Raw genomic sequence first — 13,270 nt, 5'->3', positions numbered from 1 at the left:
CCCAGCTAATTTTTTTATTTTTAGTAGAGATGGGGTTTCAGCATGTTGGCCAGTCTGGTCTTAAACTCCTGACCTTGTGATCCACCCGCCTTGGCCTCCCGAAGTGCTGGGATTATAGACGTGAACCACTTCGCCAGGCCCCTAGCATTTTCTTTATTCATCCATTCAGTCATTTACTCATGACTTAGTCAATATCTCTGTGCTAGGCCTTTAGTCTAGTACTAGCAATATAAAGTTAAATAAGATGTAGTCCTTGTAATTTAGGAACTCCCAATCCAGCAAAGCATTATTTTGTAGAATAAAAACTATGCAACCTATATGAAGTGCTCTGCAAAAACCAAGAAGGGAGGAATCACTCAAGTTCACAGTACATCTTCCTCTCTTCCATATCTCTTTTGTTCTAATGTGATGTGAATAATAGCACCATTTCCTAGTACCCAAATTTAAACCTCATTATTATAACAAAGTTTAATTCCCATATCTTATAAGTTCCCCTGAGATTCTAACTTTGCAAGGCTTCACATAACTTGCCTTTCCAGTCCCACCAACAACCACCTCATTCTGGTCTTCCCTGTCCCTAGCAAGAAGTCCCACAATAGCCCCTGATCAAAGTAAGTTTCCTAAAGCACAACTCTCATCATGCATCTGCCAGGAACACAACTGTGCTATCATTAAATTCTCGTCAGTGCTGGCCCATAGGAGTCAATATGTTTGTTGGAATTGACCCCTGGCTCTTGCTAATGAACTTCCCCACGTGAGCAGAAGGGATTTAATATTCTTAATATCTTTTTCACTGTAGTGTCAAGAAAGCTTATGTCCACTAGCTGAGTCTCTCTCTCTCCTTTGGACATTTGTCTGAAAATTGCCTCTGAATCAAATCAAATGAGGTATCATACCTGAATATTCTAACATGCTTAAAAAATGCATTTCATGGCCGGGCACAGTGGCTCACGCCTGTAATCCCAGCACTTTGGGAGGCCGAGGCGGGCGGATTGCGAGGTCAGGAGATCGAGACCATCCTGGCTAACACGATGAAACCCCGTCTCTACTAAAAATACAAAAAATTAGCCGAGTGTGGTGGCAGGCGCTGGTAGTCCCAGCTACTCCGGGAGGCTGAGGCAGGAGAATGGCATGAACCCGGGAGGCAGAGCTTGCAGTGAGCCGAGATTGAGCCACTGCCCTCCAGCCTGGGGGACACAGCAAGACTCTGTCTCAAAAAAAAAAAAAATGCATTTCATAAAGTTTTCTATGACCCTTTACCAAAGTCATCTCTAGGACAGTATTTGTGAAGTTCATCTTAATTGTGCATCAGAGCCATTGTTCACTGTCTACACAGGGTAATCAATCTGTGTAAATAACCTAATTACTACTTTTGGTATTACACAGGCTAATATAAGGGTCATGTGGATTGAATGGTGCTATAGTCTGAATGTGTCCCCCAAAATTCATATCTTGGTAACTTAATTACCAATGCAACAGTATTAGGAGGTAGGGCCTTTTGGGAGGCCTTTAGGTCATTTGGACTCTGCCCTCATTAATGGGTTAATGCCATTATAAAAGGGCTTGATGGAGGGAGTTTGACCCCTTTTTGCCCTTTCTGTCCCTTCTGCTTTGTGAGGACATAGCGTTCCTCCCCTCCAGGGGATGCAGCAACAAAGCACCATCTTAGATGCAGAGAGACTGGGGCCTCATCACCTGATGCCTTGACCATGGACTTCTCTGTCTATGGATCTATAAAAAATAAATGTCTATTGTTTATAGATTATTCAGTCTGTGGTATTTTGTTATAGCAGCACAAACTAAGACAAATGGTCTTATCTATTCTCTTTAAAACCAATTCCATACATAGACAAAATGCGAAGCTCCCTAGATAATGCACCCACACAAGACTGCACCAATTCCAATGGTTTTCTGAGACTATCCTGCTATATAATTGCTGCTAATTGCCTACATTAGTAGTTCTCCTTGGAGGTGAGGGTTGATCTAAAAAAGGAACCGTAGTCAAGGATGTAAGGAGACAATAGCTGTGCCATCTAAACATGGACGCCACTGAACATATGTGGCTATTTAGATTTTAATTAACATTAAATAAAGGCTGAGCGCGGTGGCTCACACCTGTATCCCAGGACTTTAGGAAGCCAAGATGGGATGATCGCTTGAGCCCAGGAGTATACTGTTCCAGCTACTCAGGAGGCTGAGGCAGGAGGATCCCTTGACTCCAAGAGGTTGAGGCTGCAGTGAGCCAGGTTCACACCACTGCACACCAGCCTGGGTGACAGAGCAAGATCTGTCTCAAATAATAAAATGAAATAAAAATTAAATAAAATTAAAAATTTAGTTTATCAGTCACACTACCTGTATTTCAAATGCTCAGTAATCACATGTGGTTAGTAGGTACCTTATTGGACAGCAGAGAGTATAAAACATTTCCAGGACACAAAGAAGGGAACGACAGACACCGGGCCTACTTGAGGGTGGAGGGCAGGAGAGGGTGAGGATCAAAAAACTACCTAGTGGGTGCTATGCTGATTGCCTGGGTGATGAAATAATCTGTACATCAAACCCCTGTGACACGTAATTCACCTATATTACAAACCTGCACATGTACCTCTGAACCTAGAATAAAAGTGGAAAAAAAATTTCCACCATCTCAGAAAGTTTTTTTTTTTTTTTGAGACGGAGTCTCGCTCTGCCGCCCAGGCTGGAGTGCAGTGGCGCGATCTTGGCTCACTGCAAGCTCCGCCTCCCGGGTTCACACCATTCTCCTGCCTCAGCCTCCCGAGTAGCTGGGACTACAGGCCCCCGCCACCGCGCCTGGCTAATTTTTTGTATTTTTAGTAGAGACGGGGGTTCACCATGTTAGCCAGGATGCTGTCGATCTCCTGACCTCGTGATCCACCCGCCTCGGCCTCCCAAAGCGCTGGGATTACAGGCATGAGCCACCGCGCCCGGCCAGAAAGTTTAACTACACAACACAAGTCTGTAATTTAGGGCATCAGCCTGTGCTAAAAACACCTTCAGGCCTTGTTTAAAAACAGCTTTCTAGGTCTCCAAGTGTCTTACCCAGTAGGTCTGGAGAATCTGCATTTCTAACAAGTTTCCAGGTGATGTTGATGTTCCTGGTCAGGATTCACATTCTGATAACACTGACTTAAGGGTTAACATCTCATGTTTCTGAAAAAGAAACGTCTGTGTTGGAATCTTAACTCATCTCTCATTAACTGTATGGCACTGAGCAATCTTCTGACCGTCAGTTTTCTCATCTATAAAACAGGCATAATCATGAGAATTAATGAGATAATGTAAATATACTGCTTAGTACATATGTGCTCAATAAATGTTAACTGTTATAATTATCTATATCTGCCTGGAATATGTGTATTACTTACCCAGTTCCCATGCAAAGAGCACAACTAGAGGAAATCAATCAAAAATCAGGATTTGATGGTCAAGTGGGAAGCAAGTACTAGAGATCAGCATTAGGGCTCACAGCATGGTCCCTGGGAAGAGTGTCCCTATGGATAAGATCTTTGGCTCCTGAGGTGCCACCTGTGTTACTGAGTAAAGAAGATCAGAGGGCCAGGCATGGTGGCTCATGCCTGTAATCCCAGCACTTTGGGAGACGGAGGTGGGAGGATTGCTTGAGCCCAGGAGTTTGAGAGCAGCCTGGGCAACAAAGTGCGACCCCATCTCTACAAAAAATCCAAAAAATTAGCTGGGCATGGTGGCGCACGTTTGTGGTCCCAGTTACACGAGAGGCTGAGGCAGGGGGATCACTTGATTCCAGGAGGTCACTCGCCCAGGCTGCAGTGAGCTGAGATTGTGCCACTGCACTCTAGCCTGGGAGACAGAGGGAGACCCCGTCTCAACAACAACAAAAAGAAGGGTAGAGGAACCTAAGAACGTCCCCAGGTATGGCAATACTGAATACAAAGTTAACAAGTTGCACCTCTTTCTAAGGATACCCTGACCCTCTCACCTTTAATAAAATTAGGATATCTCTGCTCCATTTAGACACATTGCCTGATGAGTTGGGAAGTTACGTTTTTCTTTCTTCTGGTTCGTCTAAATCCATCCCCAGAAGAAAAACGGGAAGCTCTTTCAGCCTGATGCACAATCATTAATCCTGTAAATAACAAGTTAAGTCCCTTTTTAGTGTAGTTTAAATGTCAGTTGCTTAAAATACTTCTAGGCCAAGAAATGCTATTATTAAAAATACAATCTTTTGGCCGGGCACGGTGGCTCACGCCTGTAATCCCAGCACTTTGGGAGGCCGAGGTGGGCAGATCACGAGGTCAAGAGTTCGAGGCCAGCCTGGCCAATATGGTGAAACCCCATCTCTACTAAAAATACAAAAATTAGCCAGGCATGGTGGTGCACGCCTGTAGTCCCAGCTACTCCGGAGGCTGAAGCAGGAGAATCTCTTGAACCCCGGAGGTGGAGATTTTGGTGGGCCGAGATGATGCCACTGCACTCCAGCCTGGGTGACAGAGTAAGACTCCATCTCAACAACAACAACAACAAAAATCTGTTAACACGGGAAAGGGTGGCTCTTTTTTTTTTTTTTTGAGACGGAGTCTCACTCTGTCACCAGGCTGGAGTGCAGTGGCACAACCTTGGCTCACCACAACCTCCGCCTCCCAAGTTCAAGTGATTCTCCTGCCTCAGCCTGCCAAGTAGCTGGGACTACAGGCACGTGCCACCACGCCCGGCTAATTTTTGTATTTTTAGTAGAGACGGGGTTTCACCATGCTGGCCAGACTGGTCTCGATCTCTTGACCTCGTGATCCACCCACCTCGGCCTCCCAAAGTGCTGGGATTAGAGGCCTGAGCCACCGTGCCCAGCCAAGAGTGGCTAATTATTTTTAATGTTTTTTTTTTTCTAATTATAAAAAACAATGCAGGGTTGGGTGCGGTGGCTCACGCCTGTAATCCCAGCACTTTGGGAGGCCGAGGTGGGTGGATCACCTGATGTCAGGAGTTTGAGACCAGCCTGGCCAACATTGTGAAACCCTGTCTCTACTAAAAATACAAAAATTATCCAGGCATGGTTGCAGGCTCCTGTAATCCCAGTTACTTGGGAGGCTGAGGTGGGAGAATTGCTTGAACCCAGGAGACAGAGGTTGCACTGAGCCGATATTGTGCCATTGCACTCCAGCCTGGGCAACAGAGCAAGACTCTGTCCCAAAAAAGTAATAATTACAATAATGATAGTAATAATACAGATAGCTAATGCATGCAGGGCTTAATACCTAGGTGATGGGTTGACAGGTGCAGCAAACCACCATGGCACACATTTACCTATGTAACTAACAAACTGCACGTCCTGCACACACATGTATCCCAGAACTTAACATAGAATAAAATTAAATTTTAAAAAATAATAATGCTTGCTAAAAAGTTCAAATATTACAGAAATGTCTGACATAGAAAATGACATGGCTAATAATTTCTTCTCCTGTTCTTCACATTATTACTGTATCAAAAACGTGTCATAGCATACACATTGCTCAGAAATTTATTTTTTTAACTTCAAAATATACGAAAGGTAGGCTGAGTGTGGTGGCTCAAGCCTGTAATCCCAGAATTTTGGGAGGCCAAGGTGGGCGGATCACTTCAGGTCAGGAGTTTTGAGAGCAGCCTGGCCAACATGGTGAAACCCCGTCTTTACTAAAAATACAAAAATTAACCAGGCATGGTGGTGTGGGCCTGTAATCCTAGCTACTCGAGAGATGGAGGCTGGAGAATCGCTTGAACCCAGGAGGCCAAGGTTGCAGTGAGCTGAGATCATGCCACTGCACTATAGCCTGGATGACAGTGAGACTCTGACTCAAAAAAAAAAATGTGTATATATATACACACATACACACACCACACACATATATATATGCCTAAGCTTTCTTTACTATGTGACAATACATTGCTCCATTTCATTATTTTTAGTGGCTGGAGAAAATGGGATTGTATGAAGGAACCACAGATTGACCTATGCGGTTATTTATGGCTGGATATTTGGATATTTGGGTTATTTTAAATGTTTCAGTATTTCAAACAGCAACTATTTATATTTTCTTTTTTCTCAGATGGAGTTTTGATCTTCTTGCCTAGGATGGTGTGCAATGGCATGATCTTGACTCACCACAACCTCCGCCTCCCAGGTTAAAGTGATTCTCTTGCCTCAGCCTCCTGAGTAGCTGGGATTACAGACATGTGCCACCACACCCAGCTAATTTTGTTTTGTGTGTGTGTGTGTGTTTTTGTTTGTTTGTTTTTGAGACGGAGTTTTGCTCTTGTTGCCCAGGCTGGAGTGCAATGGCGCAATCTAGGCTCACCGCAATTTCCGTCTCCCAGGTTCAAGCGATTCTCCTGCCTCAGCCTCCCTAGTAGCTGGGATTACAGGCATGTGCCACCACACCCGGCTAATTTTGTATTTTTAGTAGAGACAGGGTTTCTCCATGTTACTCAGGCTGCTCTCGAACTCCCGACTTCAGGTGATCCTCCCGCCTTGGCCTCCCAAAGTGCTGGGATTACAGGCGTAAGCCACTGTGCCTGGCCTTTTTTTTTTTTTTTTGAGATGCAGTCTTTTTCTGTCACCAGGCTGGAGTGCAGTGGAACCATCTCGGCTCACTGTAACCTCCACCTCCTGGGTTCAAGTGATTCTCGTGCCTCGGCCTCCCAAGTAGCTGGGATTACAGGCACCTGCCACCACAGGCAGCTAACTTTTGTATTATTTTATTTTATGAGACGGAGTCTTGCTCTGTCGCCCAGGCTGGAGTGCATTGGCGCGATCTCGGCTCACTGCAAGCTCCGCCTCCCGAGTTCACGCCATGGCCCTGCCTCAGCCTCCCGAGTAGCTGAGACTACAGGCGCCCTCCACCATGCCTGGCTACGTTTTTTGTATTTTTAGTAGAGACGAGGTTTCACCGTGTTAGACAGGATGGTCTCGATCTCCTGACCTCATGATCCGCCCGCCTTGGCTTCCCAAAGTGCTGGGATTACAGGCTTGAGCCACCGTGCTGGCAACACATTAAATTATTAATTAAAATTATAAATTGGTTACCAATGAACATTTGCCTAGAAAGAATGACCACCCCAGCCGGGAGTGATGGCTCATGCCTGTAACCCCAGCACTTTGGGAGGCCAAGGTGGGCGGATCACAAGGTCAGGAGATTGAGATCAGCCTGGCCAACATGGTGAAACCCCGTCCCTACTAAAAACACAAAAATTAGCTGGGCGTGGCAAAGTGGTGGAATTACAGGCATGAGCCACTGTGCCCAGCCTGGAGATAATTTTAAATATCTCAATGTGAGGCTATTTGAGAATGTGAAGCCTGGGTCTCTTTGTGGCAGGCTGTGGTGTTATTTTTCTTGATAATTTTATTCACCTTGGTGGGGAAAAACATATTATTTATCTTTTGTCTAGGTATATTTTTTCTGTGAGTGATGAGCCATCAGAAAAAGCTTTCCTTTTCCTATGTATTTAAAGATTTACAGGCTAGTTGTTTAATTTCCCATATGTTAAGGGTCAAAAATGGATGTGCTAGCCGGGTGCAGTGGCTAAATACAAAAATTAGCCAGATGTGGTGGCGCACACCTGTAATCCCAGCTACTCGGGAGGCTGAGGCTGGAGAATCACCTGAACCTGGGAGGTGGAGGTTGCAGTGAGCCGAGCTCTTGCCACTGCACTCCAGCCTGGGCAACAGAGCAAGACTCCTGTCTCAAAAAAAAAAAAAATGTGCCTATAAAGAGATATGCCTGTTTTACTTATTTATTTTTTAGTACCCCTGCAGATGCAGGGCCTCAAAAAAAATTAGGTTAAGAACTCGGAATTGTTCCTCTCCAAAAAAATCTTTAGTTTTGCCGGGCGCGGTGGCTCATGCCTGTAATCCCAGCACTTTGGGAGGCCAAGACAGGCGGATCACAAGGTCAGGAGATCAAGACCATCCTGGCTAATACGGTGAAACCCCATCTCTACTAAAAATACAAAAAAATTAGCCGGGCATGGTGGCGGGCGCCTGTAGTCCCAGCTACCCGGGAGGCTGAGGCAGGAGAACGGCGTGAACCCAGGAGGCGGAGGTTGCAGTGGGCCGAGATCGCGCCACTGCACTCCAGCCTGGGTGACTAGCGAGAGTCCGTCTCCAAAAAAAAAAAAAAAAAAAAAATTAGTTTTAGTAAAAGATGAAAGATTTATGAGCAGGTACAGTGGCTCACGCCTGTAATCCCAGCACTTTGGAAGGCTGAGGCGGGAGGATCACCTGAGTTCAGGAGTTCGAGACCAGCCTGGCCAACTTGGAGAAACTCTGTCTCTACTAAAAATACAAAATTAGCTGGGTGTGGTGTCGCATGCCTGTAATCCCAGCTATTTGGGAGACTGAGGCAGGAGAATCGCTTGAACCCAGGAGGCGGAGGTTGCAGTGAGCTGAGATTGCGCCATTGCACACCAGCCTGGGCAATAAGAGCGAAATTCCATCTCAAAAAAAAAAAAAGAAAGAAAGAAAGATTTATATGACCTGGGCCAGGCGTGGTGGCTCATGCCTGTAATCCCAACACTTTGGGAGGCCAAGGCGGGCGGATCACGAGGTCAGAAGATCGAGACCATCCTGGCTGACACGGTGAAACCCCGTCTCTACTAAAAATACAAAAAAATTAGCCAGGCGTGGTGGCAGGCGCCTGTAGTCCCAGCTACTCCGCAGGCTGAGGCGGGAGAATGGTGTGAACCCAGGAGGCGGAGCTTGCAGTGAGCCAAGATAGGGCCACTGCACTCCAGCCTGGGCGACAGGGCAAGACTGTCCCCCCCCCCCAAAAAAAGAAAGATTTATATGACCTGAAGAGAAACCAGAGTATTATATATGAAACCATTATTTTTTTATTTTTTTATTTATTTTGAGACTGAGTCTTGTCCAGGCTGGAGTTGCAGTGGTGTGATCTTGGCTCGCCACAACCTCCACCTCCCGGGTTCAAGCAATTCTGCTTCAGCCTCCCGAGTAGCTGGGATTACAGATGCACGCTACCCACACCCGGCTAATTTTTGTATTTTTAGTAGAGACGGGGTTTCACCATGTTGACCAGGATGGTCTCGAACTCCAACCTCAGGCGATCTGCCCGCCTCGGCCTCCCAAAGTGCTGGGATAACAGGTGTAAGCCACCATGCCTGGCCTATATTACTATTTTAAAGCCACCAAAAAGAAGTTTACAACCTCACAAGAGGAAGTATGTAAAGAGAGTCCCTACCAATGTACTTCTAGGATTTCTAGATCTATCAATATTCAGAACATTCACAGTATTGTAATTCAGAGCCTTAATGGAAACAGTTACCTTTTATACCACTAAGCATACCTTGTGAATCTTGTGTTTCAGTAAAGTGAATCAGGCCAGTTCTCTGGCACATTCTTGAAGTGTTTGTTAGCACCATGAATGAACTGATTCTGGGGGTGCAGAGAATATTCTGTCTCTATCTTCATCTCTTTATTTTTCCACCGTAAGTTTAAAACAGCTGAGTAAAAAATTCTTCTATCCTTTATCATTATATTTTTCTCCAGTGATAGCAAATGCTTCAAAACCACAAAAGCATGTGGTTCACTGATGCCTTTGCAACTTGGGGTTGATGTTAAAGGGGTAGAAAACAGAGAGAAAAAGCCTGTGTTCAAAATCAATACACACTGAATTCTAGAGATGCTTTAACTCGGTATCATATTTGAGAGGGGAAACAGGAATAAAGAAATTGCACAGTTGTAATTTTCAACCATAACACAGCATCAGCTACATTTTGCTTTCCTTTGCGATACTCAAATGAAAGGCAGGCTTGTATGAATGCAAAGTATTATTACCTATCTTCTCTTTGAAGCCACAGTTATTTAGTAATCATTCTCATTTAAGTTAGTTTTACTGTTCTATGCATGGCTGTGCTTCAAGCTCAGGAGGAAAGCAATTCTTATCATAAAAGCCACCTTATTTCAGAGCTGGGTAAAATTTAAAGCCACAGGAAAGTGAATTATATTTAACAAGAGTTAAGGCTTTTGAGCAAAAATGCAAACATGCTGCAGAATTAAATTAGCTTGCTTTTAGAAACTCTCACTCATAAATTCCTTGGGATAATTATGTATGTAAAAAAGCCTCATGTACTCATGTTTTCTATTACCCGAGTTGTTGGGATACAAGAAATGAAAGAACTCCAGGGGGTGCCATTCACATCAGAGCTGTGTTCCCTGGAGATGGGCAGAACAGCCTTCCATAGCCAGGCTCACGTGGAGGATGGTTTGGAAGGGGTGAGAGACCGGATGAAGACAAAAGCATCAATAAGGAAGCTATCACAGTGATGCAGGTGAGATGAAATGAGATCCTGAATGCAGATAGTACTAGAGGATGAAAACGAAGAATCAGCCCTGAGAAACATTTAGAAGGTAGATTCATTAGGACTTGATGGGTAACGAGAAGAAGGAAGTAAGGATGCTGACAGAGGGAGCTGAAAAAATGATCTCAGTCACTTCATCTTACCTAAATCTTTATGAGCTCCTTCCTTTACTTCAAAGTAGGTCATTATATTTCAGTGAGTTCTTATGATAACAAAGAATAGTTCAGAGCCAGCCTGTTTTCAACTGAAATCGTTTCATTAGGGCCTGCAGTCTCACAACTGCCTCTCTTCCCCAGAAATGTACCAGCAAATGACTTGGGAAATCAACACTAATCAGTCTACAGGCACTATCAGTTGACTTGCTGAAAAACACACTTTGGGAAACTTATCAATGTCCTCTACAACAGTGATGAATCTCCTTGAGTGTTGATAAATATACAGTAATATATCTTGGCTTCAAAAGCATGTGAGGAAATACTAGCTAGAGCAATTAGGCAAGAGAAAAAATTAAAGGGCGTCCAAATTGGAAAGGAGGAAGTCAAACTGCACCAGTCAAATACAAGACCATTTGGAAATGAGAGGGGAAACCATCAGGAATAAGGAAATTGCACAGTTGTAATTTTCAACCATTTAAGATTTGGAAATGATCTTATATTTGGAAAAACCTAAGGATGCCACTGAAAAACTCTTAGAGCTGATAAACAAATTCAATAAATTGTGGGATACAAAATCAACATACAAGACATGCCTGGCCAACATGGCAAAAGCCCATCTCTACTAAAAATACAAAAATTAGCTGGGCATTGTTGCGCACGCCTTTAGTCCCAGCTACTCAGGAGGCTGAGGTGGAAGAATCGCCTGAACCCGGGAGGCAGAGGTTGCAGTGAGCCAAGATTGCACCACTGCAGTCCCAGGTGAGGAAGAGAGCGAGACTCCATGTCAAAAAAATAAAATAACATAAAAATAACAAAATATACGATAAAGCTATAGTAGGCTGGGTGCAGTGGCTCATGCCTGGAATCCCAGTACTCTAGGAGGCTGAGGTGAGCAGATCACTTGAGGCCAGGAGTTTGAGACCAGGTTGGCCAACATGACAAAACCCCATCTCTGTTGAAAGTACAAAAATTAGCCAGGCGTGGTGGTGCGCACCTGTAATCCCAGCTACTCGGGAGGCTGAGGCAGGAGAATCCCTTGAACCTGGAAGGTGAAAGTTGCAGTGAGCTGAGATCTCACCACTGCACCCCAGCCTGGGCGATAGAGCAAGACTGTCAGAAAAAAGAAAATAAAAGCTATAGTAACCAAAACAGCATGGTCTGGCATAAAACAGACACAGAACAACAGAACAGAATAGATAACCTTGAAATAAATCCACATATTTATAGCCAGCTGGCTTTTGACAAAAGTGCCAAAAACACACACTGGGGAACACAGTCTTTGATAAAAGGTGCTGGAAAAACTGGATATGCCTATGCAGCAGAATGACACTAGAACCCCATCTCTCACCCTATATGAAAATCGACTCTCAATAGATTAAAGGCTTAAATGTAAGACCCGAAGCTATCAAACTACTAGAAGAAAACATAAGAGAATTGATTCAGAACATTGGTTTGGGCAAAGATTTTATGGATAGGATCTCAAAAGCACAGGAAACAAACCAAAATTTATCCAAAAAAGGAACTAAATAGGCTGGGCATGGTGGCTCACGCCTGTAATCCCAGCACTTTGGGAGGCCGAGGCGGGTAGATCATCTAAGGTCAGGAGTTCAAGACCAGCCTGACCAACTTGGAGAAATTCTGTCTCTATTAAAAATACAAAATTAGCCGGGTGTGGTGACAGGCGCTTGTAATCACAGCTACTCAGGAAGTTGAGGCAGGAGAATAGCTTGAACCCAGGAGGTGGAGGTTGTGGTGAGCTGAGTTTGCATCATTGCACTCCAGCCTGGGCAATAAGAGTGAAACTCCATCTTAAAAAAAAAAAAGAAAAAAAAAAGGGACTAATATCCAGAATATACAAGGACCCAAAATACTCAACAGAAAAAAAATTACTATTAAAAATGGGCAAATAAATTGGGTGGGCACGCACCTGGAGTCCTAGCTAGTTGGAAAGCTAAGGTGGGAGGATCACTTGAGCCTAGGCTGCAGTGAGCTGTGATTGCACCGTTGCACTCCAAGTCTCAGTATTTTGCCCAGGCTGGTCTCAAACTCCTGGGCTCTAGCATATTCTCCCTCCTCAGTCTCCCAAAGTGCTAGGATGACAGGCAAGAGCCACCGCACCAGGCAGGGTAACTATAATTAGCAACAGTTTGTCATATATTTTAAAATAGCTGGAAGAGAGGATTTTGAATGTTTGCAACCCAAATAAATGATAAGGGCCAGGTGTGGTGGCTCATTCCTATAATCCCAGCGCTTTGGGAGGCTAAGGCAGGAGGATAGTGTGAGGCCAGGAATCTGAGACCTGCCTGGGCAACATAATGAAACCTCATTTCCACAAAATAATTGAAAAATTACCCAGGCATGACGGTGGATGTCTATAGGTCCAGCTACTTGGGAGGCTGAGGTGGGAGGATCACTTGAGCCCAGGAATCTGAGGCTGCAGTGAGCTATGATCATCCCATTGCTCTTCAGCTTGGGTAACAGACCAAGACCCTATCTCTAAAAACAAAAACAAAGAAATGATAAATGTTCGAGGCAGTAAATATGCTATAATAATTACCCTGATTTGATCATTACATGTTGTATACATATATGAAAATATCACACTGTACCCCATAAATATGTATAATTACTACGTGTCAATTAAAAATAATATTAAAATGGATTTTTTTTTTGTTTTTTTGAGATGGAGTCTCGCTCTGTTGCCCAGGCTGGAGTGCAGTGGCGCCATCTCAGCTCACTGCAAGCTCCAACTCCCAGGTTCACAC

General features: G+C 44.4%; 1 long non-coding RNA gene across 4 annotated transcripts in view; it reads right to left on the bottom strand.

The window, feature by feature from the left end:
• LOC101058805 (uncharacterized) overlaps positions 1-13,270 on the bottom strand; it is a 54,085-nt gene that overhangs the window by 33,193 nt on the left and 7,622 nt on the right. For 3 of the 4 annotated variants that reach the window (XR_679105.4, XR_001713517.3, XR_001713520.3), the window contains exons 2-3: positions 3,980-4,126; positions 3,064-3,263 (exon numbers count right to left, since the gene is read on the bottom strand). This is a non-coding gene — a long non-coding RNA (uncharacterized LOC101058805). The remainder of the gene's footprint in view (positions 1-3,063; positions 3,264-3,979; positions 4,127-13,270) is intronic. The other variant, XR_001713519.3, reaches the window with a different exon arrangement.

The sequence above is a fragment of the Pan troglodytes genome, chromosome 2 (assembly GCF_028858775.2).
Source record: "Pan troglodytes isolate AG18354 chromosome 2, NHGRI_mPanTro3-v2.0_pri, whole genome shotgun sequence".
In the NCBI taxonomy this organism is placed as follows: Eukaryota; Metazoa; Chordata; class Mammalia; order Primates; family Hominidae; genus Pan; species Pan troglodytes.
Note: the sequence above shows the minus strand (reverse complement) of the source record. Positions and strands in the feature narration are given on the sequence as shown.